The sequence below is a fragment of the Chiloscyllium plagiosum genome, unplaced genomic scaffold, assembly GCF_037043375.1.
Source record: "Chiloscyllium plagiosum isolate Xiang-an unplaced genomic scaffold, Cpla_swu_hap1 HiC_scaffold_11, whole genome shotgun sequence".
Classification (NCBI taxonomy): Eukaryota; Metazoa; Chordata; class Chondrichthyes; order Orectolobiformes; family Hemiscylliidae; genus Chiloscyllium; species Chiloscyllium plagiosum.
Genome location: NW_028270149.1, coordinates 49,736,464 through 49,759,516, shown reverse-complemented (window position 1 = coordinate 49,759,516; position 23,053 = coordinate 49,736,464). Strand labels below are relative to the sequence as shown.

The 23,053-nt window shown below is 38.2% G+C and overlaps 1 protein-coding gene across 4 annotated transcripts in view; it reads right to left on the bottom strand.

The window, feature by feature from the left end:
• arhgap36 (Rho GTPase activating protein 36) overlaps nucleotides 1–23,053 on the bottom strand; it is a 217,779-nt gene that overhangs the window by 112,527 nt on the left and 82,199 nt on the right. The window contains exon 1 of one of the 4 annotated variants that reach the window (XM_043704711.2): nucleotides 4,324–4,649. The exons of the other annotated variants lie outside the window; for them this stretch is intronic. The gene's annotated coding sequence lies outside the window, so the exon portion shown is untranslated. Of the gene's footprint in view, nucleotides 1–4,323; nucleotides 4,650–23,053 lie in introns of those variants that run through there. 4 annotated transcript variants of the gene reach the window in all.

Here is a 23,053-nt window from a genome sequence, read left to right as displayed (position 1 = left end):
AAACAAAAAAAAGCTCCAGTATTCCTGGAGTCGTCAGAAAAGTTAAAGATTTTTGAAAGTCCACATAATTCCCCAATTTACCTTACCTTTAGGTCCAAGTTGACAAAAAAACCTAGGTGTTAAGAATTATCATTTATTAAAAGTAAATACACTTTACATGTAGGTAACACTTCTGAACCATTGGCTGTAACCCTACTAGTTAAAATATAAAATTCCTTATACAACTCCCTGTACTCTCATACATTCAAATTCAGACCAGACAGGGGGATAAAAAGCATGAGTATTAGGGGTTGAGGAAGAGCCTGGGAAGGCAGTTCAGTCATTCCTTTCCTCTGGATTGCTGAGATGATTCTTGTGCTGGTGAGCACACTGCTTCTCATGTTTAATTTTCTAGATGTTTTCATTGGTTTGTAGAAGGCACAAGGTATTTGGTTCACATTTATAGAAACTCCCTGACTTATTAATTCAGTTTACAACAACTGAAGTAAAAATAAGTTGGTTTTATTCAGTATTAAAGTGACCAGAGAGAGAATGGAGATAGCTCTTAGGCTAGTTGAGTTTGAATTGATTCTCTATCTTGTTCACAGCTTTAAGCTGTTCAGCTAGTTGAGAACCAATCACATAGTTGTTGGCATGCAGAGGCCTTTGCCATCAATAACTAGTTACCAATCAGTTTCTTGGCGCAAATTAAAGGTCCATTTGTAAATACCCCTTGGCTCCAAGTCATCTGTACTATCTCCTACTACTGTGTGAACAAGTAGCTGTGTAAACAGTACTATCAAAGAGTATCAATTACTTGTCTTTAAAAAGTGCATTGATCCTGGATGGCACGGTGGCTCAGTGGTAAGCATAGTCAGGGGTAAATATAGGGTAGGTGAATGCGTCTGGGTGGGTTAATCTTCAGAGAGTCGGTGTGGACTTGTTGGGCTGAAGGGCCTGTTTCCACACTGTAATGTAATGTACACATTATGAAAAAAAATAGAAACAGGCCCTTCAGCCCAACAAGTCCACACCGACCCGCCGAAGTGCAACCCACCCATACCCCTACATTTACCCCATACCTAACACTATGGACAATTTAGCATGGCCAATTCACCTGACCTGCACAGCTTTGGACTGTGGGAGGAAACCGGAGCACCCACGGGGAGAATGTGCAAACTCCACACAGTCAGTCGCCTGAGGCAGGAATTGAACCCGGGTCTGTGGCGCTGTGAGGCAGCAGTGCTAACCACTGTGCCACCGTGCCGTGTAGGAATTCTAATTCTAATTCTCAGTTTGGTTCACAATTTAAAATACAGGAAAAAAAATGACAGCTTAAATATATTTCAAATTCTTGAGTCTCTTAATAACCATCACCTATCTTCTCCAATCTTAAACTACTGAATCTACATAGCATCATTTCTATTGTGTTAGTGACATTTTAATGTCAGGGTGGCCATAACAGACTATATATCAACTGAAAACTTCCTCTAGTCTTCAAAAAGTTAATTTATTCTATTCTCAGACAGGAGTTGCATGTGAGGCAATCAATTTCTTGACTTTGCCTTTTGCCAAATGTGTGTTTGTGGGATGTTATCATATTGGAACAGTTGATTAGTAATAGATACTGTGTCTATTATTCTGTTAAGTTTTCCATTAATGTTAAATTATTCTAAATTCCTTTTTCCTTGTGTTGTATTTTAACTATAGTAGATGAATAAAGTGTATTTTGCTTTAAATCCGGTAGTTTGACCAATTGAATTGCACCTAAAATGCAACATCTTACATTTGCCTTTAAAATAAGAAAAGTTATGATCTAGACTAACTGCTAAATATTTTGAGGGGGGCTTGGTCTGGTCCATAACAACAACTAATATTGACTTGTACACAATGTCCTATCATGTCATTTCTAACCATATCACTACATGGAGTTACATTATTTAAGTATGATCTATTATCATAGAAATTAATTATGCCAGGCAACATCTATTTGCATTTTTCTAAATGTTTGTTGATGGAAGCATTTTGCAAATCCCATGAAGAGTCTTTCAAAAAAAGTGCTAATGGTCAGGCAAGAATGCTTAGCCAGCAATCCTCTCCATCCAGTAATCATTGACGCAGCCCATGAGGGGCCCTACCTTATGTTAGGTTTATTAGCATCACGATTCTATGTGTATACATCATGAGATAATTACGTAAATCAGGTAAGATCATATTGAATATGTTGTAAACCAGAACCTACAGGAAGAAACCAGAACGGACAGAGGAAACCCACGCAGACATGGGGAGAAAATGCAAACTCCACACAGACAGTCATCTGAGAGTAGAATCAAACCTAGGTCCTTAGAGCTGTGAGGCAGCAGTGCTAACCACTGAGCCACCATGCCACTGGGCAACCTTTTCATGTAGAGGGTGGGTGCACATATGGATGAACTGCCAGAGGAAGTGGCAGATGTTGGTACAATTTCAACATTTAAAAATGTATCTAGATGGGTATATGATTAGGAAGAGTTTGGAGGGATATAGGCCAAGTGCTGGAAAATGGGACTAGAGTTATTTAGGATATCTTGTCCATGGATGAGTTGGCCTGAAGGGTCTGTTTCTGTGCTGTACATCTCTATGACTCTATGGTCATGTTGCTTGCTCACAACTTTCCTATCACTGTAGTAGCATGCAGTTTATCAAGCTATTAAACTCCCTTTGTGCAGTTAGTTCTGAGCCTAGCCCTATTTAACAAAGCTTGATGTCAGATATTAATATTGATGTTAACAGCATTGATGTCATTTACATTGCTTCTTGCTGACATTATTGAAGAGATCATGTAATGTGCTGGATATCCTGGTAATGAACAATTGCTTCCATTTACACTGCAAACTGTACCAGTAAAATCTTGAGCAATTGCAAAATTCATTTCCTGCTTCTGGATATTACGCAATGTTTTATTGCCTATACAATGTCATCAGAACGCATAGTTAAAAATCACACAACACCAGGATATAGATTACCAGATTACCGCCTACGGTAGGTAAAATCAGGAAAGCTTTTTAAATCATAACATTTCAGAGCCACGATTGTTTCTATTTCCACTAGATTTTAATGTAGCTCTGTGTGATTTTTAACTTTGTACACCCCAGTCCAACACCAGCATCTCCAAATCATCAGAATGCATAGCTGTCCTGATACTTAGATTCTACATTGTACAGAACTGCAGTGATGAAGAAAAACAAGCTCACAAGAAAAGTAAATCACTATTTTATTTTACCATGCTGCTGACACACACAGAGTTTTCATTGTCAGTGGAACATTGACTAAAGCCAATTGCTCTGAATAAAAAAAAGGAAAATCCATGGTGATATTCTCAAGCAATAGTTCTACTAATTTAGGTAGCAAGGTTCAAGTATCCACATTGTTTATTTTCCCATTGCTCATGTCTGCTCATTGGCATTCCAGCACTCCTCTTCGGGACCTTTACCGATGTTTATTAATGCAAATTGTGAGCTTGTTGGATCCTAGTCACACAGGGCTCTGCTGTATAGCATAAAAACCCAATTGTTATAATCAATGTAGAAACATGGGATCAAATGTCCATGTTTACTTTATAGAAATTAGCTCACTTAACCTTCAAATGCATGGATAAATGTTTTCATTGTTTGACAAATGTGATCAGTGTTTACATGAGAATATTATGCTGGCTTGTTGCTCAAATGTAGGGCATTTATGCTGGGCAGTGCAGCTGTCAGGGGGAGTCCAAAATTTCTATCATACTCCATTAATATAGAATCCCTTATGGTATTGCCACTTAAGTCATTGTCACAGACAAAAGAACAACTTTGATACAGTGCAATTCTACTATTGAAGCCAGGATTGACAGGAAAGTGTGCATTACAATTGGTTGGGAGAAGTGTAGAACAGTGCAATCTTTAGCTTTATTAGGATTACCGTCTACGGTAGGTAAAATCAAGAAAGCTTTTTAAATCATTACATTTCAGAGCCATGATTGTTTCTATTTCCACTAGATTTTAATGTAGCTCTGTCATCTACAAACTAATTGGAAAATATTTACTTACAAGTTTCATAGACTTTGTCAGCAACAAAGTCAAACTGATTAAAACTGATCCCTCAAAATAAAAGTAGTGACATTATTTGCATTTGACTACAGAAAGGTGCAAATGGAATTCACAATGCATGTTAGAATAAGTGTTGTAACTATCCTGCACCAATAAAATTCAGCAGAATAAATTAATATTTTAGCAGCAGTGTTAACTTCAAAGGGAAACAGACATTGTCAAATTATCCTAAGAGACAATAAAACGTGACATTTACAAATCTCAAATAAGTACTCACCGTGAAAACCTTGATATCCGTATCTGGGATGCTGACTACAGTTCAAACAAAATGCTTTATCTCTGTTTGCAAAACTAACAGCCAGAATGCTTATGGACCTCATTCACTCCATTTGCTGTTGAGAGCTGCTGTTGGAAAATGAATGTGGCTGTGCATGCGAGTGGGAGATAGTGAAAGATGCAGCAAGCTGGAGGGAAACTATCACCAAAAAACTGCTCCTTCCATTTGCATTAATCACTAATGTTTACACAGGCTGGGAATGTGACCAGCTTCCCTTCTTTCTGTGGGAGTTAGAGAAGTCCAGAAAAGAGTACGAGTTGCCAAAAAGCATTCTCTAGATAGACAGGGAGTAACAGAACACGGAAAGAAAGACTTTGTATATGTGAGGGAAGAACACACAAGCTGTATATAGTTAAATGATCCAGCGACAGCAAAGTAAGCTGGGTAAGCTCAGACTAAAAATTACACAAATCCATTATCTGCTATAAAATAGAGACCCCATAGGACAAATCAGCAAGCCTCTTATTTTTTTAAATCAAAGCTTTCACATACAGCTCAATAATGGTTTCAGCAGTTGTCAGTTAAAAATGTCTCTTTGTGAGTTCATGAGTCATTCACTGGCTATAATAGACGTGGTGAAAATGATTCTCCTCTACACAGGTTTTTTTATTCTTTGCTGAATGCTGAATGTCTTGCATTACTGCAGAATATCAGAGACAGCTACTCAAGAATCACTGACTGCAAAAAACAGCCAACTCAATGGTGCATTTTAATTGAAATTTTCAGCCTTATGAAAAGGGAGATTTGTATTAAATGAAATACTGTGCCAGAAGTCCCAGGTATGAAGCCCAGCTTATATTGTAATGATTAATCGCAACCAGGTCTCAAATAGGTGTGTTCAGCATCTCTGCTGTACGTGATAATAAATCAGTTAACGTTCTTGCTCCTGATTATTATACAGTGACTGCTGTTAGAAACTGTGTTTAAGAAGATGCTGATGAAAACAGAATTGAGCTTTTTTATTATTCCTCATCCCTTAACTGAATAGTCTTCTTTGGGTACAAAAGTAAAGAATGCCCTCCAGATGTAGAAGTGGAGAATAACTCACTCCCAAGAAAATAATACTCCAACAGGAATGATTGTCACTAAAAAGATAGAGGAGTTAATTAGGAATGAAAGTGAGCTGAAGATTCATAATGCTCACCTACCTGACATTGGGTGGTCAGGGATTCAGGTATCAGTGCCAGTCTTGTCCGTTTTTCTGGCACTTTTTGATTGCTGTTGCTACCGGTAATCCCTGATGAGGTCCATCCTTCCAATTTCTCCTGTCCTCACAAACCATCTCACTTTACTCCAACTGTCTCATTTTTTCCCAAATGATCCAGACCTTCTAGCTTATGTGATTATTGCAGTTTCACCATTATCCATTTAGTTCTAAACTGCCCACTGTTCAACTGTGCTAGATCTTTATTTCTTATTTTACATCTTATTTATTTTTCTTGTGTATTTGGTTGTCATTCTACCAAAGAAAATGCTTTCAGAACACTTCAGTTTGACTCATTGGTTGATGATTAAATAAATTAATAATATGATTTCAATGACAGAGGTACATGCATGCCCCAAATATAAAGTGATATGCAAACATGTTAAAAGCAGAACAGGCAACAATTTAGTTTATTTGTGAAACAAAGAATCTTTAATTCAAAAGCCTTGCACTTTCAGACATTCCCAATCATTCATTCATTGGTCAGTAATTGTCCCATCCAAACCAGGAAGCATCAAATGTGAATTTAACTAGTACCACCTATTTAGCGAAGCCAGGTGTCTTGCTCCTGTATATTCTGTAAGTTTGGTGGACCCTATTTTTGAAATGGTTCAGGATTCATTGCAATGACCTCAAACTTAAACAGACTGCAATGCTCATTGTGATATTTCAAACATAAATGAAACATGTAGCTTGGGTAAGGTAGTGGAGGGTCACTAAGAGTCGTAGAGATGTACAACACAGAAACAGACTCTTCAGTCCAACTTGTCCATGCCGACCAGATATACTAAATGAATCTCGTCTCACTTGCCAGTATTTGGCCCATATCCCTCTACACCCTTCATATTCATATACCCATCCAGAAGTCTTTTAAATGTTGTAATTGTACCAGCCTCCACCACTACATCTGGCAGCTTATTCCATAAACACAGCACCTTCTGCATGAAAAAGTTGCCCCTTAGGTCCCTTTTAAATCTTTCTCCTCTCAGCTGAAACCTATGCCATCTCGATTTGGACTCACCCAGCCCAGGAAAAAGGCCTTGCTTATTTATCCTATCCATTCTCCTCATGGTTTGTAAACTTCTAGAAGTTCATTCCTCTGCCTCCGATGCTCCTGGAAAATAGCCCCAGCTATTAATTAGCCTATCCCTAAATCTCAAACCCTCAATCCTTGCAACATCCTTGTAAATCTTTTCTGAACCCTTTCAAATTTCACAACATCCTTCCTATAGCAGGGAGACCTGAATTGCATGCAGTATTCCAAAATTAACCTAACCAATGTCCTGTACAGCTGCAACATGACATTGCAAATCTATACTCAATGCACTGATCAATAAAGGAAAGCATACCAAATGCCTTCTTTACTATCGTATCTTCTTGCAACTCCACTTTCAAGGAAGTATGAACCTGCACTCCAAATTCTCTTTATTTTAGCAACACTCCTCAGGACCTTACCATTAAGCGTATAAAGTCCTGTCTGATTTACCTTTCAAAAATGCAGCACCTCACATTTATCTAAATTAAACTCCATTTGCCACTCCTCGGACCATTGGCCCATCTGATCAAGATCCCATTGTACTCTGAGGTAACCTTCTTCGCTGTCCACTACACCTCCAATTTTGGTGTCATCTGAAAATTTACTAACTATATCTAATATGTTTACATCCAAATCATTTATATAAATTTCAAAAAGCAGTGGGCCCAACACCAATCCTTGTGGCACACTGCTGGTTACAGGCCTCCAGTCTAAAAAGCAACCCTCCACCACCACCCTTTGCCTTCTCTTTTAAGCCAGTTCTGTATCCAAATAGCTAATTCTTCCTGTACTCCATGTGCTTACCCATCTATCATGAAGAACCTCATCAAATGCCTTATTGATGTCCATAAACATCACGTCCACCGTTCTGTCCTCATCAATCCTCTTTGTTATTTTTTCAAAAAACTCAATGAAATTCATGAGAAATGATTTTCCATACACAAGGCCATGTCGAACATCTCTAATTATTCCTTACCTTTCCAATTACCTGTAAGTCTTGTCCCTCAGTATTCACTCCAACAACTTGCCTACCACCGCTGTCAGGCTTATCACTATGGTTCCCTGGCTTTTCCTTACCACCTGTCTTAAATAGTGGCACCACGTTTGCCAACCTCCAGTCTTCCTGCACCTCTCCTGTGGCTATTGATGATACAAATATCTCAGCAAGTGGTTCAACAATCTTCCCCCTAGCTTCCCACAGATTTCTAGGGTACACCTGATCAGGTCCTGGGGATTTATCCATCTTTATGCATTTTAAGACATCCAGCATCATCTCCTCTGTAATATAGACATTTTTCAACATGTTGCTGTTAGTGCCAGCAAGACTACAAATGTTTGAAAGACAAAAGGCAAGAATTTTGCCACTGAAAAACAATCAATGCAGTTGCAGGTGCTCTGCTCATTAAGGAAGCAAAGCAACTGAGGTGTGTAACATGAACTTCCTGTGATTTGATCAAATTAATATTCCAAAGATCAGGAAGCATTTAGCATGTAACAGTAGCCTGGGAGGCAGACCGACAAGCTTAACTTACAAACCTTGCTCAGCAACAAAAGAACTAAATAAACTTCAAGACTCCAATATTGTGACGCAGTGTCATATATCGTTAAGTACAGTTCTATTTTACTTAGATTAGGAAAGATTAGTCTTGGTTCCAAAACAAATTAAAATTCTTTCCTAATAGCTCCACAATTGACCTTTTGGAGAATATTGCACTCTTTCTGGTCCTTTATTCTTGTGTACTGTGGTAGTGTCATCATTTTTGTAAGTGGACCATATCCTTTGCACTCAGAACCTAATCCTCATCAAAAGCCATCCCTCATGGCTTTTCAGTCTTTCAAATAGGATTAGCAAGACTAACAAATCATAAAGATTGCCAAGGTTATCCACTTTATTGTTTCTGAGTTACAACTAAATTTTTAACCCCAAAACAAGAGATCATTCTTTACACAGTTGATCCAACATTTGAACTAGATACTATTATGATCAGATCATAGACAAGGCTCCTAATTCATTACAGTTCCATACAGGATACCCCAAGTCATTAAGCTCCCAGATGAAGAGAGACAATTTTCTTATTTATTCATCTGCCCCCTCAATTGGTTGCAATAAGGTTGATCCATAAAAATAGATCTCTTCCCTTTGTGGATACTTTTCTCCCAGATCAAATTAATTTATGTTTCAAAAAGAGTCAATTTAACCTGGCTTTCTTAAGTGAACAAAAGTTTATTAGTTACTAAAGTCAAGTAGAATTAATAGCACAACACGCATACATACAGACTAAGAATAAGAATGGAGTCCAAAGAGAATTTTTAAATTGGACATTCAGTCTCTGACTTGTTTGTGAATGTTGTGACTGTTACCAATAGTTGATACTGGTAGCTGAACAGTCAATTAAGATATTTGGCTTGCAAATGAATTCATTTTTTTGTTTCCTTTCAACAGTAGCTAACTTGCAGCACTCAGAACCAAAACCTTTTTCCTTCATTACCTGTGTCACAGGGATGCTTAATGGCTGTTCTCAGAACTGTTATCTTCACAATACTATTCTATGCACTAAGCCATTATCTTTTAATTCACATATATCATAGTTGAAATTCGCTTTTTACCTTTGTTCCTGTGTATTTTTCAAAGCATAAAATGTAAGCATTTCTCGTATACAGACTGCTGTTTTTGTTTTAAACTACCTTGTTCACAGTCTTACTTACTCAAAGAGGATTACAGTACAGTTTGTAGTACACTTGTCCCTTTGAATCTGCTTTGTTTGCTGCACGTGTGACATTTCAAAATTACTCTCCAGACAGCTACTGAATTCAGATTTGCAGAGATTCTGGTTTCATCAGTCCTCTTATTAAGAACATATGTTAGAATTAAAGTTTGATATGTCCATTGCTGATCCAAGTTTATGATCCATGGTCATGGCAGCATGTATATATTCACCTTAAGTGCAGTCAGTTACATGCTTGTAAGAATTCTATCACATCACAGAAGTACAAGGCTCTTTCTTATACTTTGCTGCTTTGTATTGTGCATACGATAAAATGCCTAGCTGATAAAACAAGAAATACTACCTGCTGCATGTGACTATGGACTGAATGTTGGAATATGACAGAGGTCCCGGTGCCTGGAATAATTTTTTTTATGTTTAAAGTATCTTGAGTCTTGACAATGATTGACAGCCACCCTATACTGGTACTTTATCTTCAAGTATGGGTATTCAAGTTCACTGTATCAATAATAAACTTGCTTTCAGAATTTTCGTTGCTGCTGGCTATTAACTTCTAATAGGTTCAACTATGAGACCAGTATAAAGATATAATTTCAATCATCTGTCATGTCTGTTCTGATCCCCAAGTAAGGATCTAATGGGATGTCCATAGTTGAACATTGGGTAAAAACGAGGACTGCAGATGCTGGAAACCAGAGTCTGGATTAGTGTGGTGCTGGAAAAGTACAGCATGTCAGGCAGCATCCAAGGAGCAGGAAAATCGACGTTTCGGGCAAAAGCCCTTCATCAGGAACATTAATAAGGTTTCTAACAATGGTAACTGTAGAGCCAGGTCGGTAAGGCAAATCAAGGCAAAACTTAAGTATTTGTTGGTCGGGTCCTGGGGAGTGTTGTTAAGCAAAGAGACCTTGACCTGCAGATTCATTGTTCTTTAAAAATGGAGTTGAAGTTAGACAGGGTAGTGAATGAAGCATTTGGTGTGCCTGCCCTTATTAAGTATAGTAGTTGGGATGAGGAAAATTTTCCTATAATAATCATTGGGAAAACTGGAAAGTAATGCATATCAAAAAGGATATTAGTTGTTCCAATGGTAATGTGGAAGAAAATGGAGCATTATTCATTAAAACCCACACAAATTATAACAATGGCAGGGACAATCCACAATTACCCTTAGAATACAAACTGTATTAAAGCAGGGGGTTGAATGAGACTTTCTGCCCAATGTTCAGTTTCCATCAGTACAATTTTTTTTTGAAAAATAATTTTAGGGATCTGTTTGAAATTAAAGCAAAGGAGGGCTTTGGACGTTATCTGACAGAGATAATATTTATGGATGATTTCTGAGAAAACAATTACCAGATGAGTTAATTTAGCTTGAGTGCTTGTAAATCCAGGAAAGCCAGATGATAACATTAAGGGTTTAGGAATCAAATGCTGTGCATCTTTTTGCAGTGTATTGCTGACATCACCAGTCAATTCTCATTTGTTTCCATGCATCATGAATCAAGGTTTCATTGTATGAGTCATGGTTTCTCAAAAACAGTTAGACACAGTGGAATAGTGTTTTACCACATCGCTTATAAAAATATTGCAAGCTCTGGACTCTTCAGCCTCAAATAAATTAATCCTCAGTTCTTTAGAAACACTACAAAGTGAAATATTTTATTTGAAACCTACAAGATGTAACATCAATCTTTAATTGGATTTTATGGTGTGTAGAGAAATGTTGGATCACAACAATGTCTGCTTAATGTTGTCTGGCAGCATATCTCAGAGTTATTGTTTTGTACAGCATGGAAACAGACCTTTCAGTCCAACTTATCCAAGCCGACCAGATATTCTAAATTAATCTAGTCCCATTTGTCAGTATTTGGCCCATATCTCTTTAAATCCTTTGTGTTCACATACCCATCCATATGTCTTTTAGGTGTTGTAGTTGTACCAGCCTCCACCTCTTCCTATGGCAGCTCATTCCATACACAAACAACCCTCTGCATGAAAAAGTTGCCCCTTAGGTTTCATTGCTATCTTTCCCCTCTCATCTCTAGCTTTGGATTCCCCTATACTGGGAAAAAAAAGACCTTGGCTGTTCATCCTATCCATGCCCCTTATAAACTTCTAAGGTCAACCCTCGGTCTCCGACACGCCAGGGAAAATAATTCCAGCTTATTCAGCCTCTCCCTATAGTGAAAATCTTCCAACCTGCACTAGACTGAATATTTCTTATAAAATACTCAGCATGAGGGTTCAGTTGTTTTCTCAGATAGTAATTGGGCCTAAATATTGGCAATAAGGATCCTGAAGGGATTGAATTTGAATGTAATGATTTACAATTTGACTTCCTTTTAAAGTGGGTCATTGAAAAAATACTTCACCAATTGTAATGTCCCTGCTTCGAGTCCTTTCTACATCTACCACACAATTTGGGAAATAGGAAAGGATTCAGCAAATCAGGCCATCTAAGTAAGATGCATTCCACATTATTTGGCATCTCTATTCTTTCCTTCCTCTCCATGGTCCAAATGAATAATCAGCATTCTCTTCTCCCACTCTCTTATAACTTAATCCTTGGATTTGGCATCTGTCATGGCAATAATCTGAGAACATTCAATCAGTGTAACCAATTACTCCCAAAAAGTTGGGCCAAAGTGTGGTCTTGCTCTTTGAAGTTTGTGACAAGTGTAATCATTCCATCATAGGTACACTGTATCCTGAGAATTACCAAGCCTTAGATCCATTCCCATTGTTTCAACAAGGTCAGTACATCTCCCTTTGAGGCTTTTTCTCCTGTTTTCCTCAAACATGCCCACTTCCAATGTGCTACAATGCTCCATGTTCAGCAGTACCATTTGGCTCAATTAAATACCTTTCATTGTTTTTAGTTTCAATAAGCTTGGAGTAGGCTTCACGTATCAGACAATGATATCCAGCACTGCCCCACTAGCACCAATTGAGACTCCATAGATAGCAATGGAAAAGTCAAAATTGCCCAGTGGAACATCGTTAGACCATAAGCCAGCTGATAAGATTCCAGTAGAAACTTCATTCTGCTGATACTTAAGTTTTATTCCCTAACAGAATCTGAAGAATGTTTGGCCCCCCAAAGCATTGATTCTTGTTTTACTTTTACATATGCAAGACTTTTAAGTTTTGGGAATTTAATTTAATTTAATTTATAAAGAGGGTTGTGTGACCTGTTCTGAAGTTATCCTAAAATCAAATCTGAGTGTTTTAGTGTTGAGTGTTAGAGATTAAAATCTGGCCAGATCATTTACCAGGAAGAAGGGACAAATTACTACAATTGGAGACAATGGCAATGGCCTGCATGCTAAGAGTATTTAGACCGAGTCTCCAAAGTCCTGGAAATATGTTATTAATTCCTGATTGTAAACACTATACTTAAAACAGTCCATTTGGTTACCAGATGAAAGAGAATTGGACTGTCAAGAATAACTATTCAACACTTCTTTCTGGACAAAAGGTCCATGTGATTCCTATGGCAACGGGGAGGGGAAGAATTTACAAGAAACCCAAAGATTTCACAGATGCAGCTAATCTTTCAGGATTTGGAGAGAAGGAGCAGCTAGAAGTCAAAATCCTCTAAGGTTCACTGGATAAGAGTACCAATTGGAAGCTGTGCTTAGAATAGAAAGACCAGTGTCATTAGCAGTTCAAAGAAATTGCCAAGTTTTACTTAGAGAGAGAAGACTCCTGGAAGACTCACACCATGAAAAACAGTTCTGGAATTTCTTATTTCCAGGTCAAGAAAAGGAGCATTGGAAGTAAATTCTCCGGAGCTAAGAATCATATTTGGACTAGCACTGGCACAATTGAATATCTTATTAATGGACAGATTACTATACATCCTGACGGTGGTTATTTTCAGTTGTGTGAAAAGTTCTGTTCTAGCATAAAATATACGTTGGCTACAAAAATACTATTTAGTGAATTGTGCTTTAGTCTGATTGTTACAATAAATATCTTAAAACATTAATCTTGTCATGCTATACATTCAGCTTTACCTGGATGACTAATTCATTTTGAAAGTTATTAGTCTCTGCAAGGACTATACCAATGTTACATTGACTATTTTTGAGTATTAAGTAATCAAAATAATTCCTTTTACATACCAAAACTAATTATTCCCTGAATGATTGCAGTTGAAAATAATAAAAGTTGGTGAGAGAAGGTTTATTTTCCTGACAGAACAATATGTGACTTTATATGTTCAAATAATATAATTAGAAGTTCCCAAGGAAGTTTATTTTTCCCTTTCTAAACAGGACTTTGAAAGTGAGCACTTATGCCTGTGGAGTAAGAAAATAGTTGCAATTCAGTGTCTTTAATATGTATCACGACAAAGTTTTGCCAGAAACGGAGGGAGGATGGTTGGTGTTTAGTCAATAGTGCATGAAGACTGTTTATTACAGTAAACAATATCAAATTTGAAATCTTACTTTGTTATCCTTTCAAGTTCCATGTTTGAATGTATTTTTAAAATTATCAGTCTCTGGAGGCTTTTGTCAAAATTGCTTCAAATCACTTCACTGGAAGGTAATGGAAACTTAAAGTATGTGGTTGATTTTGATTCTTCCCTTGACAGATCTGAAGTGATGTAACTGGTCCAAGTTGCTGTATCTACTTCAGTTAGCAATTCCGTCAGTACTAATAGCTGCTTTATTCTTTTCTGGCAAATAGACCCTTCTCATCTGAGAATATGTCTCAGCTACTCAATTAAAGTGGATAATTTGGAAAGAGCCAGGAAGGATGTAGTAAACGATATCACTAGGGCAGCATGGTTTCTTCGGAGCTGAAAATGTGTTGCTGGAAAAGCGCAGCAGGTCAGGCAGCATCCAAGGAGCAGGAGAATCGACGTTTCGGGCATGAGCCCATTTCCTGAAGAAGGGCTCATGCCCGAAACATCGATTCTCCTGCTCCTTGGATGCTGCCTGACCTGCTGCACTTTTCCAGCAACACATTTTCAGCTCTGATCTCCAGCATCTGCAGTCCTCACTTTCTCCCAGAATGGTTTCTTACAAAGTTATTTGACACAGTCTCACACCCAACAGACGCTTACCCTCTCCCCATTCCAACTCATGCTAACACATGACCAAGATACTTGGGTGCGAGAGGCGAGCCACTGTGTGTTACACACTATCCATATGAGAGGCAGAGGAGGTTTGTCGTGATTGTAATGAGGTCAGTCACATGGACCTCAGAGAATGAGTTCTCTTATTGGACCAAGTTACCAGCCCCAATGAGGGAACTCTGGCTGACAGACATAACAAAAGTGACAGAGGTACTGTTCAAGCTGAGAACGGGCTCTGAGGAATCTGACCTTGTGTCAAGGGCTCCCCACAAGTAAATAAAGGGTGATTTGGTGATGGTATACCGGCCTCTGAGGAGTTATTTCACATTTGACTACAGACATACAGCAATGTGATTTGACTCTTAACTGCCCTTTGACATGGTCCAGAAAGCCTCTCAGTTCAAGGACAATTAGGGATGGGCAATAAATGCTGAAAAAGTCAACAATCCCAACATTCCACAAAACAGTAAAGAGTAACAATGCATCATTGCACTTGCCATACAACACTCCAGATTATAACCACCATGCAATGCACAAGATGACATTCGCTACACAAAACACCAGATTATAGTTGATCGAAAATGTACTGGATCAGAGATTGTTACCCTCTATGCTTTTGAAGTTTTTTCTTCCATGTAATAGTGTTGCACAACAGACATATGTTTCCATGTAAGTTGAGTTATGCATCTACAAAAAATGAACTGAGCCATAATGCCTGTTAGTTGAGTATTTCTGTAATTTCATGATTTCAAATATTCATTAGTTTGCATTGGTGTAGGACTTATACACTATTGTTGATGAATATTTCCATCTCCATCAATACAACCAAAATTTAAGTCATTGTCCTTGTTTTTCCTGAACTTTGCAAGTGTATTGAAGACATTATCTGTTTTCCCCAAATGTCCACCCCTGTGGTCAATTCTTATAGTTAAACTATATGAAGAAAGTTTTCCATTATTACTCGGTGTGTTTGGGTGATTTGGAACTAATGGTCGAATTTTTAAAAATTTTCATACTTGCCCTACTTGTGCGCATTTTAAATAATAATCCATTCACTGTAATTCTATCTTTCTCTCGCTGAAGTATTGCTGTTGTCCTACATAATAAGAGAACATGTATTGTAAACTGAGAGCATGCTAATTTATGTGCTTTCAGTATCACAGAAATACTCACCAAGTAGGGATGGGCAAAATGCCAAGCTTACTCAAATCACAAGAATCAACATATACTTTAAATTTTATTCCAGCTGCCACTCAAATGCTGAGTAAAGAAAGATTCCACAACCTCAAACAGATGAGGATAGCATTGCTTACTCACATAATTTAGCACAAGATTAGAAATTTCACCCCTGCTAAAGAAATTTTGGTTCCTCTTTCTATATCTGTTGATTGACCTCTGTATGATTCCTGAAAAAGGAGTCACTTTGGTAACTCACACAGTGAACCTATACCACATTATCTCCAGTACTGAGGAGGAGCTGCTTGTTGAGTTCTCATGTATGACCTCCTCTCTCACAGGTTACTGGGGAAGTTGCCAATTGCTAACTAAATAGTGAACCCCACGCAGCCAGAGTCCTGGGCAAGCAAAGGCTAAGCCTATGGAAGATGATAGATTTGTGTCGAGTCTAGAGTTTGGAGGAGGGGTGGTTGGGGTTCACTGAGGAAAAAGCAACAGCAGTCAATTCAGCTGGTATAGTGGTGCAACCCAATACATTGACTGATTACAGTGCATGGCATTAGCCTGTCACATTGTGAGACATCAGTTTTTTTGCATTAGTTTGATACAATGGATTGCAGCTTGAAACAGGAGCCTGGCAAATTGCCTGACTTCAATGTGTGACAATAGCCTGGTACATTGACTAGCATGTATATTCATGTTATATTTTTGTGAAATAAACCTGTAAACTTAGCATTTGACTCATTTTGAATTGAAGTAATTTTGTTTTCTGTTGGAAAGATTTTGAATGATATTGTATTAAGACATCTTAAGCATTTCAAAACTAAGTTCAAACAAAACAAGTTTTTTAGACATTTGAACATGCAACAAACGTCACACTGAACGTAAATGTTTAGACCTGGGTTGTTATGTACATACTAGGCCATTAAACTCTCCTCAGTCTGGCAAAGTAGCAGGATACACTCTAAATAATCCAGTTCATCAATGCATCAGGTCATTTACACATGTTTATTCCCAATACTGGGGAGCTTTACTGGGCCTGACCACAAGCTTCAAAGGTTCATGGAGCTGTTCCCCATAGCTGACCAAATAATGAGCACACACACCTACAGTCTGAATAATGGAAGGCAACATCTGTGCGAGAGGAGGGATCTGCAATGAGGTGTAGTGGGTAAACACCGCATGCTGGGCAAATTATCTCATTAGCTGTCAACATCACCTCATTTTCTGTCAGTAACAAACTATGGTTTACTTGGAAGCTGCGGCTTTATACAGTTAAGTTTTTGGACCCACTTCAAGCACCACCATATGTTTGAGACTTGCCGATCAACTGTGATTTTTAACAACTCAGCAACTTCATTATCCTTCCTACATACTGCAGCTTGTGATGATTTGAGAATGTTACAATTTTTTGATTGATGTGAAATAAAGGAGTAACCTTTGTATCTCCTTAATTTTGCAAGCTTTGTGGTAATCTTTTGTTTGTGACATACACATTCAACACAGTGAGCAGCTCTTATTGTTAAACTGGATGAGGTTCTATGTTATTGTTCTATGGGTCTTGATGGTTTGAAATCTTTGGTCAAACAGATCCCTTTTCCATTCTTTATTTATTGTGTGCTTTAAAAATTACGTTCCTTTCTCTATAACTGTATCTTGCTCTCACTGAAATGGTGTTATTTGCTCTACACAATAAGAGAACAAGTATTGTAACCTGAGAACATACAAATTTCTAGACTCTTACTGCAGCTGATGAACCTTCTATGTTCCAGTATGTGCACTAGTGCACTATTTTCTGCATCCTGATAAAGGGCTGCTTTGATAAGTCAGACAGTGAACCTACACCACATATCTTCCAAGCACTGAGCAGGTGTCATTACTCAGTGAGTTAGTGTACATGGCCTCCTCACTCACAGGTAATCCGTCCAGTTACCTGCAGCTGACTAAATAGTGAGCACAGCACAACTAGAGTCTGGATAACAGAATCCAGAGTGAGAGATAGATGATGGTTGGTTATCGGTCAACATCTTTTTCCTGCACACTGGCAAATCTCATGAAACCATCTTTGTGGAATCCTGGTGTCTGCTGCCAATCGTGAGAAGGCTTGAGCTCAACTAAACCTCGCATACAATGTGCCAGAGCAATGAACCAGACTGTACTTTGTGGCAAAATTCACCATAGCCACTTTGTGGCTATATTCCATCAACTAGCTTACCAAACTGCACCCTACAGCATACTCTCCGGCACATTGTACCAGATCAATCAACCTGCACAATACAGCCAGTAACTACCACCACATTTTCACTGGATGTCCCACCAATGTGACAAAAGCAACATATAATCAAATATTCTCTATACTGAACAATATACTTCATACTATAAAGTAGTCACAGAATCACAGAATTGTTATAATGTAGGAGGAGACCATTCAGTCCATCTTGTCTGCACAGGATCTGCGATCACTTTGACATAGTACTATTCTCCTGCATTCTCTATGCAATTCTGTGCATTGTATTATCTTAAGCAATTAACTGTTGCACTATTGAATGCTTCAGTTGAAACTACCTTCACCAGCATTTTCTCTCTAATTTATTTTCCTTCTGCATGGACTTCCAAGGTTCATGCCCAGCAGGAACTTCTGAAACCAGGAGTCAATGCTGCGATCCGTGTTGACATGCCAACCAGCGAGCATCGTGTACTGGAGCAGCAATGTTCAGAGGCAGCCATCTAATTTACAGGAACATTAGCTTCCACCTCATTTCCAGACAGTATATTCTGGGCCCTAACTTTTTGATAAATAAAGAATATCTTTCACCTTGCATTTGTTCCTTTAGCAAAACACTATAACGCTGTGGGCTTTTACAAGCAGGAACATGTTTCTCCCTATCTTCCCTGTCCAGGTACTTCATGGTTTTGAAAACCTCTGTCAAATCTGTTCCCAGTTTTCATGTCTCCAGGGAAAACAGTCCCAACGCCACTAGTCTTGCCAATCTATCCTTGTAACTGATGTTTCTTATCCTGGAACCACTCTCTTCTGCATTCTCTCCAATACATTCACATCTTTCCTCAAACATTGTATCAAGAACTGTACATTATATTCTCAGAATTTTAACTAGTGACGTATATAGTTTCAGCATAACGTTCCTACTGTTATACTCTTTTCCCTTATTTACAAAGCTTAGAATACTCTATATTTTATTAACATCACTCTCTCTCTCTGTGTCCTGCCACCTTTAGTTACTTATGGATGCATACACTCAAGTCATTTTTCTCCTGCACTCTCTTAGAAGTATACTCTTTGTACATGCTCCCTTTGGTCACTTTTAATAAAATGTATCACCTCCCACTTCTCTGCACTGAACTTCATCTGACACCTATCAGGCCCATTTTTCCAATTTGTCAATGTCCTTTCAAAGTTCTACAGTGTCCACCTCACATTTTGCAATTTTCCCAAGTGTTGTGTTGTCAGTAAATTTTGAAATTATCAAAATTAACAAGATCAAGGTCATTACTATAAACGAGGGAAAACAAGGAACTAAATACCAACCCATGGAGGACTCCACTACAAACCTGCTCCAAGCCCCCAGAAAATAGGTATTACTCTGTTTCCATATTACTCTATCTCAATCCATAATCCTAGTACAGGTTTTATTCCATGACCTATAATTTTCCTCATAATTCCACTGTATCAAACACCTTTTGGAAGTACATATACATCAACACTCTTACCCTCATTAACCTCTGACAATTTCAAAAAAAATTCTGGCAAGTTAACTAGACACATTTTCCCTCACCAAATCATACTGACTCTTCCAAATCAACCCTCAATGTGACTATTAGTTTAATCCAAAAAAAATTGTTTTGAAGAGTTTCAACACTACCCCCGCTCCCCTGCCCAACCCCACCCCAACCCTATAAATTGATCAAGTTGAAATCGCTGGGCTTATCCTGACAACCTATTTGAACAAGGGCATATTGGCTTAAATTCTCCATCCTCCGACAATGTTCCCAGTACTGGGAAGAGAAAAACACTGACATTGCCTCTGCAATTTCCACTCACTTCCTTCAGTATCCCTGCCACATTTAGTCCATGTACATATGTACATGTACATATAGCATATCAAATCCCTCTTCCCTTTTAATCTTGAACCTGTCTTGTGACTGAAATTCTTCCTCTGCCACCATGACCTGGGCAGCATCTACTTCATAAGTAAAAGCAGATGTAAAGTGTTCATTTCACATGTCAGCCACACTTTTTTCCTTTGTGTGTAAATTCCCATTTTTGTCCTTAAGTCAGTCCACTCCTCCTTCTTCCACACATCCATAATTGAAAATGCTTATAAAAGACTTTGGAATATCCTTTTGTGTCTGCTGACAGTCTTTTTTCACATTCTGGTAACTTCACTTCGTTCATATGCTTTCTTACTTCCCATCCAAAGATTGCAGGTTAAGTGAATCGGCCATGCTTAGTTGTCCAGTAGTGTGCAGGCAAAGTGGGTTAACTGTGGTAAATTTGGGAAAACCGGGATAGAGTGGGACGGTCTTGAGAGGATCAATGCAGACTCAATGGGCCGGATGGTCTCTATCTGTGCTGTAGGAATTCATGGTACTGAACCTTCTGTATTCAGCTTAGTTTTCAACTGTTGCTACTAGCTGACACCTGTCATAAGATGACATATTTTTCTTTAGTTAAGTTTCCATCTCCCTTGTATCAAGAAAACTCTGAATTTGTTTTCTCCCTTTCCCCTTTTGAGGGAATTCTTTGACTGTGTCCAAATTATCTTCTCTTTGCAAGTTGTTGATTGTTCAGCTGCTGCTTTTCCCATCAACATTTAGCTTCAGTCCATCTGGTTCAGCTCCATTCTTGTCCCTTAGAAATTAATAAATGTCATATTTCACCAACATCCTGAATCTTATGATAACATGATCACTGTCCCCCAAATGCCACTTGATTTATTTTGTCCCATCTAATTTCAAAGAACCAGCTTTAACAGTGCCTCCTTTATTGTTGGACTGGACACATAATGCTTTAGGAAATTCTCCTGAACACTTGACCTTCAAAATTCCAGTATTGCTGTCTATATAAAGTAATTACAATCCCACATTACAACTTCTATGATAATGACATTTTGTAATGATTTTCTTGCAAATTCCTTACAACTCTGTGATTTCTTTATAAATTTGTAAAAATGAATTCTCATAAACACAACTCTATCTTTGTTTCATTCCTTGTCCCTAGCCAAAATGTTTGTCCTTGAACTCTGTCAAATGTTCTTTTTCTCCATTACTACAAAACTGTCCTTAAACAAAAATACCACCCTGAACTCATTTTTTTTTCTTTTCCTAATTTTCTTCCCCATTTGTAACCAGGAATATTTAATGCATAGACCTGCCCTTCCTTAAAACAGGTCTCCATTTTCAATATAACATCGTAATCTAACATAGTAATCTGTGCCTGTATGTCAACAACCTTATTAATTATAGAGTGTGCATTGACATAAATACAATGTAACCTTGATTTAAACTTCATTACTTCCCCCTTACTTCTGACTCTACCTATTAAATGCTATTCTCTATTTCAGCTGAGTGTTATGTGGTTGTGAGTCAGACTTTTCCCTGCATTTTAGTTGTTAGCTGATTTCAAAACATGTTAATGTTCTGGAAGCCACCGATGGTCTCAGCACCATTGGTCTCGGATTTTGACCACATGATGAAAGCAAAGGACACAGGTGGTTTGAGGTGCATTTGTTTTAATGCGAGAAGGTAGGCAGATTAATTTAGAGCTTGGATTAGTACCTGGGAGTATGATATTATTGCTATTACTGAGACTTGGGTGAGGGAAGGGCAAGATTGGCAACTAAATATCCCAGGATATAGATGCTTCAGACAGGATAGATAAGGAGGTAAAAGGGGTGGCGGAGTTGCATTACTGGTCGGAGAGAATATCACAGCTGTGCTGAAGGAGGGCATTATGGAGGACTCGAGCAATGAGACAATATGGGCAGAGCTCAGAAATAGGATGGGTGCGGTAACAATGTTGGGGCTGTACTACAGGCATCCCAACAACAAGTGTGAGAAAGGTACAAAGTGAGGGGAAAGATATAAAAGAGACCGAAGAGGCAATGTTTTCACGCTGAGGGTGGTACGTGTATGGAATGAGCTGCCAGAGGAAGTGGTGGAGGCTGGTACAATTGCAACATTTAAAAGACATCTGGATGGGTATATGAATAGGAAGGGTTTGGAGGGATATGGGCCAGGTGCTGACAAATGGGATTAGACTGGGTTGGGATATCTGGTTGACATGGATGAGTTGGACTGAAGGGTCTGTTTCCTTTCTGTACATCTCTATGACTCTATAATATCCTCTCCTGGTCACTATCCAGCAAACACTGTTGAACAGTTCATATGTGCAGTTATTCACAGAGTTCAGTATCAATGTTACAAATGATAACATTGAATAATAAACCAAAGCCAAACCAAAGCCAAATCAACTCATCATTTGTGCTCAGAAGTGTTTGGCACTGCAAACCAGGAAGAACTGACATCATATTACAGGCAGTGAGTAATATTGGCTTCTTTAGCAACAATCTAAATCAATAGGTCAGGATCCATGTTGTGGTAATTTCCAGTATCTGCTGTGACCAAAAAAGCAGAAACCTGACATCTAACATCTGCCGGAGCTGATTAATTCAGAGCTCCAATGACAGCACTCAGGGTGAACTGTAATTTTTATGTCAACAGTTCAAAATGGCTAGTTCAGCAATCAACTTGCAGCATCAGCTGACATTTGCCGCAACCTTGATAGATACAATATAAATGATTCATCTTCCTGACTCCTTAACTTAGTGAACAGGTGATTGGAAGAGAAAACAGCTCAACAGCAAATTTTCCATGACTCAAAGATATCTGGATCTTCAAAATGCTGAACAAGGCAGGTATTGTGGATACAAATACAAATTGTAAATGAGATATTTATCTTGGACTATGAGTACAGTGCTGGGGAATGCAAGCTCAAAACAAACAAGATATGGAGATTAGACCAACCTTTCCATTAGTGTAATGGATATAAAGAGGAGACTTCAGAAAATGCCATCTAATTGGATTAACAAAAAAAAAAGTTTGGATGAATATCAAAAAAGAGACTGGGAAACAGGCAAAAAACACAGAAGAATAGAGATATAAAGAGAAAGATGTATAGAATTATACATGAAATTAAGGGAAACATTTGATCTCAAAATGTTTATAATATGTTGTATGCAGACATCAGAGAAGAGCTAAACATGTCTGATGTTAACCAGACGTAGATATATTTAGATACACTTTATAAAATGGAAAAGACTATTTGTCAATCAGTCCATGTTGGTGTTTATACTTCAAACAAAAGGCCTACTCTAATGTATTTACTATTTTCCTTTACTTCCATCACCTAATGAACCTAT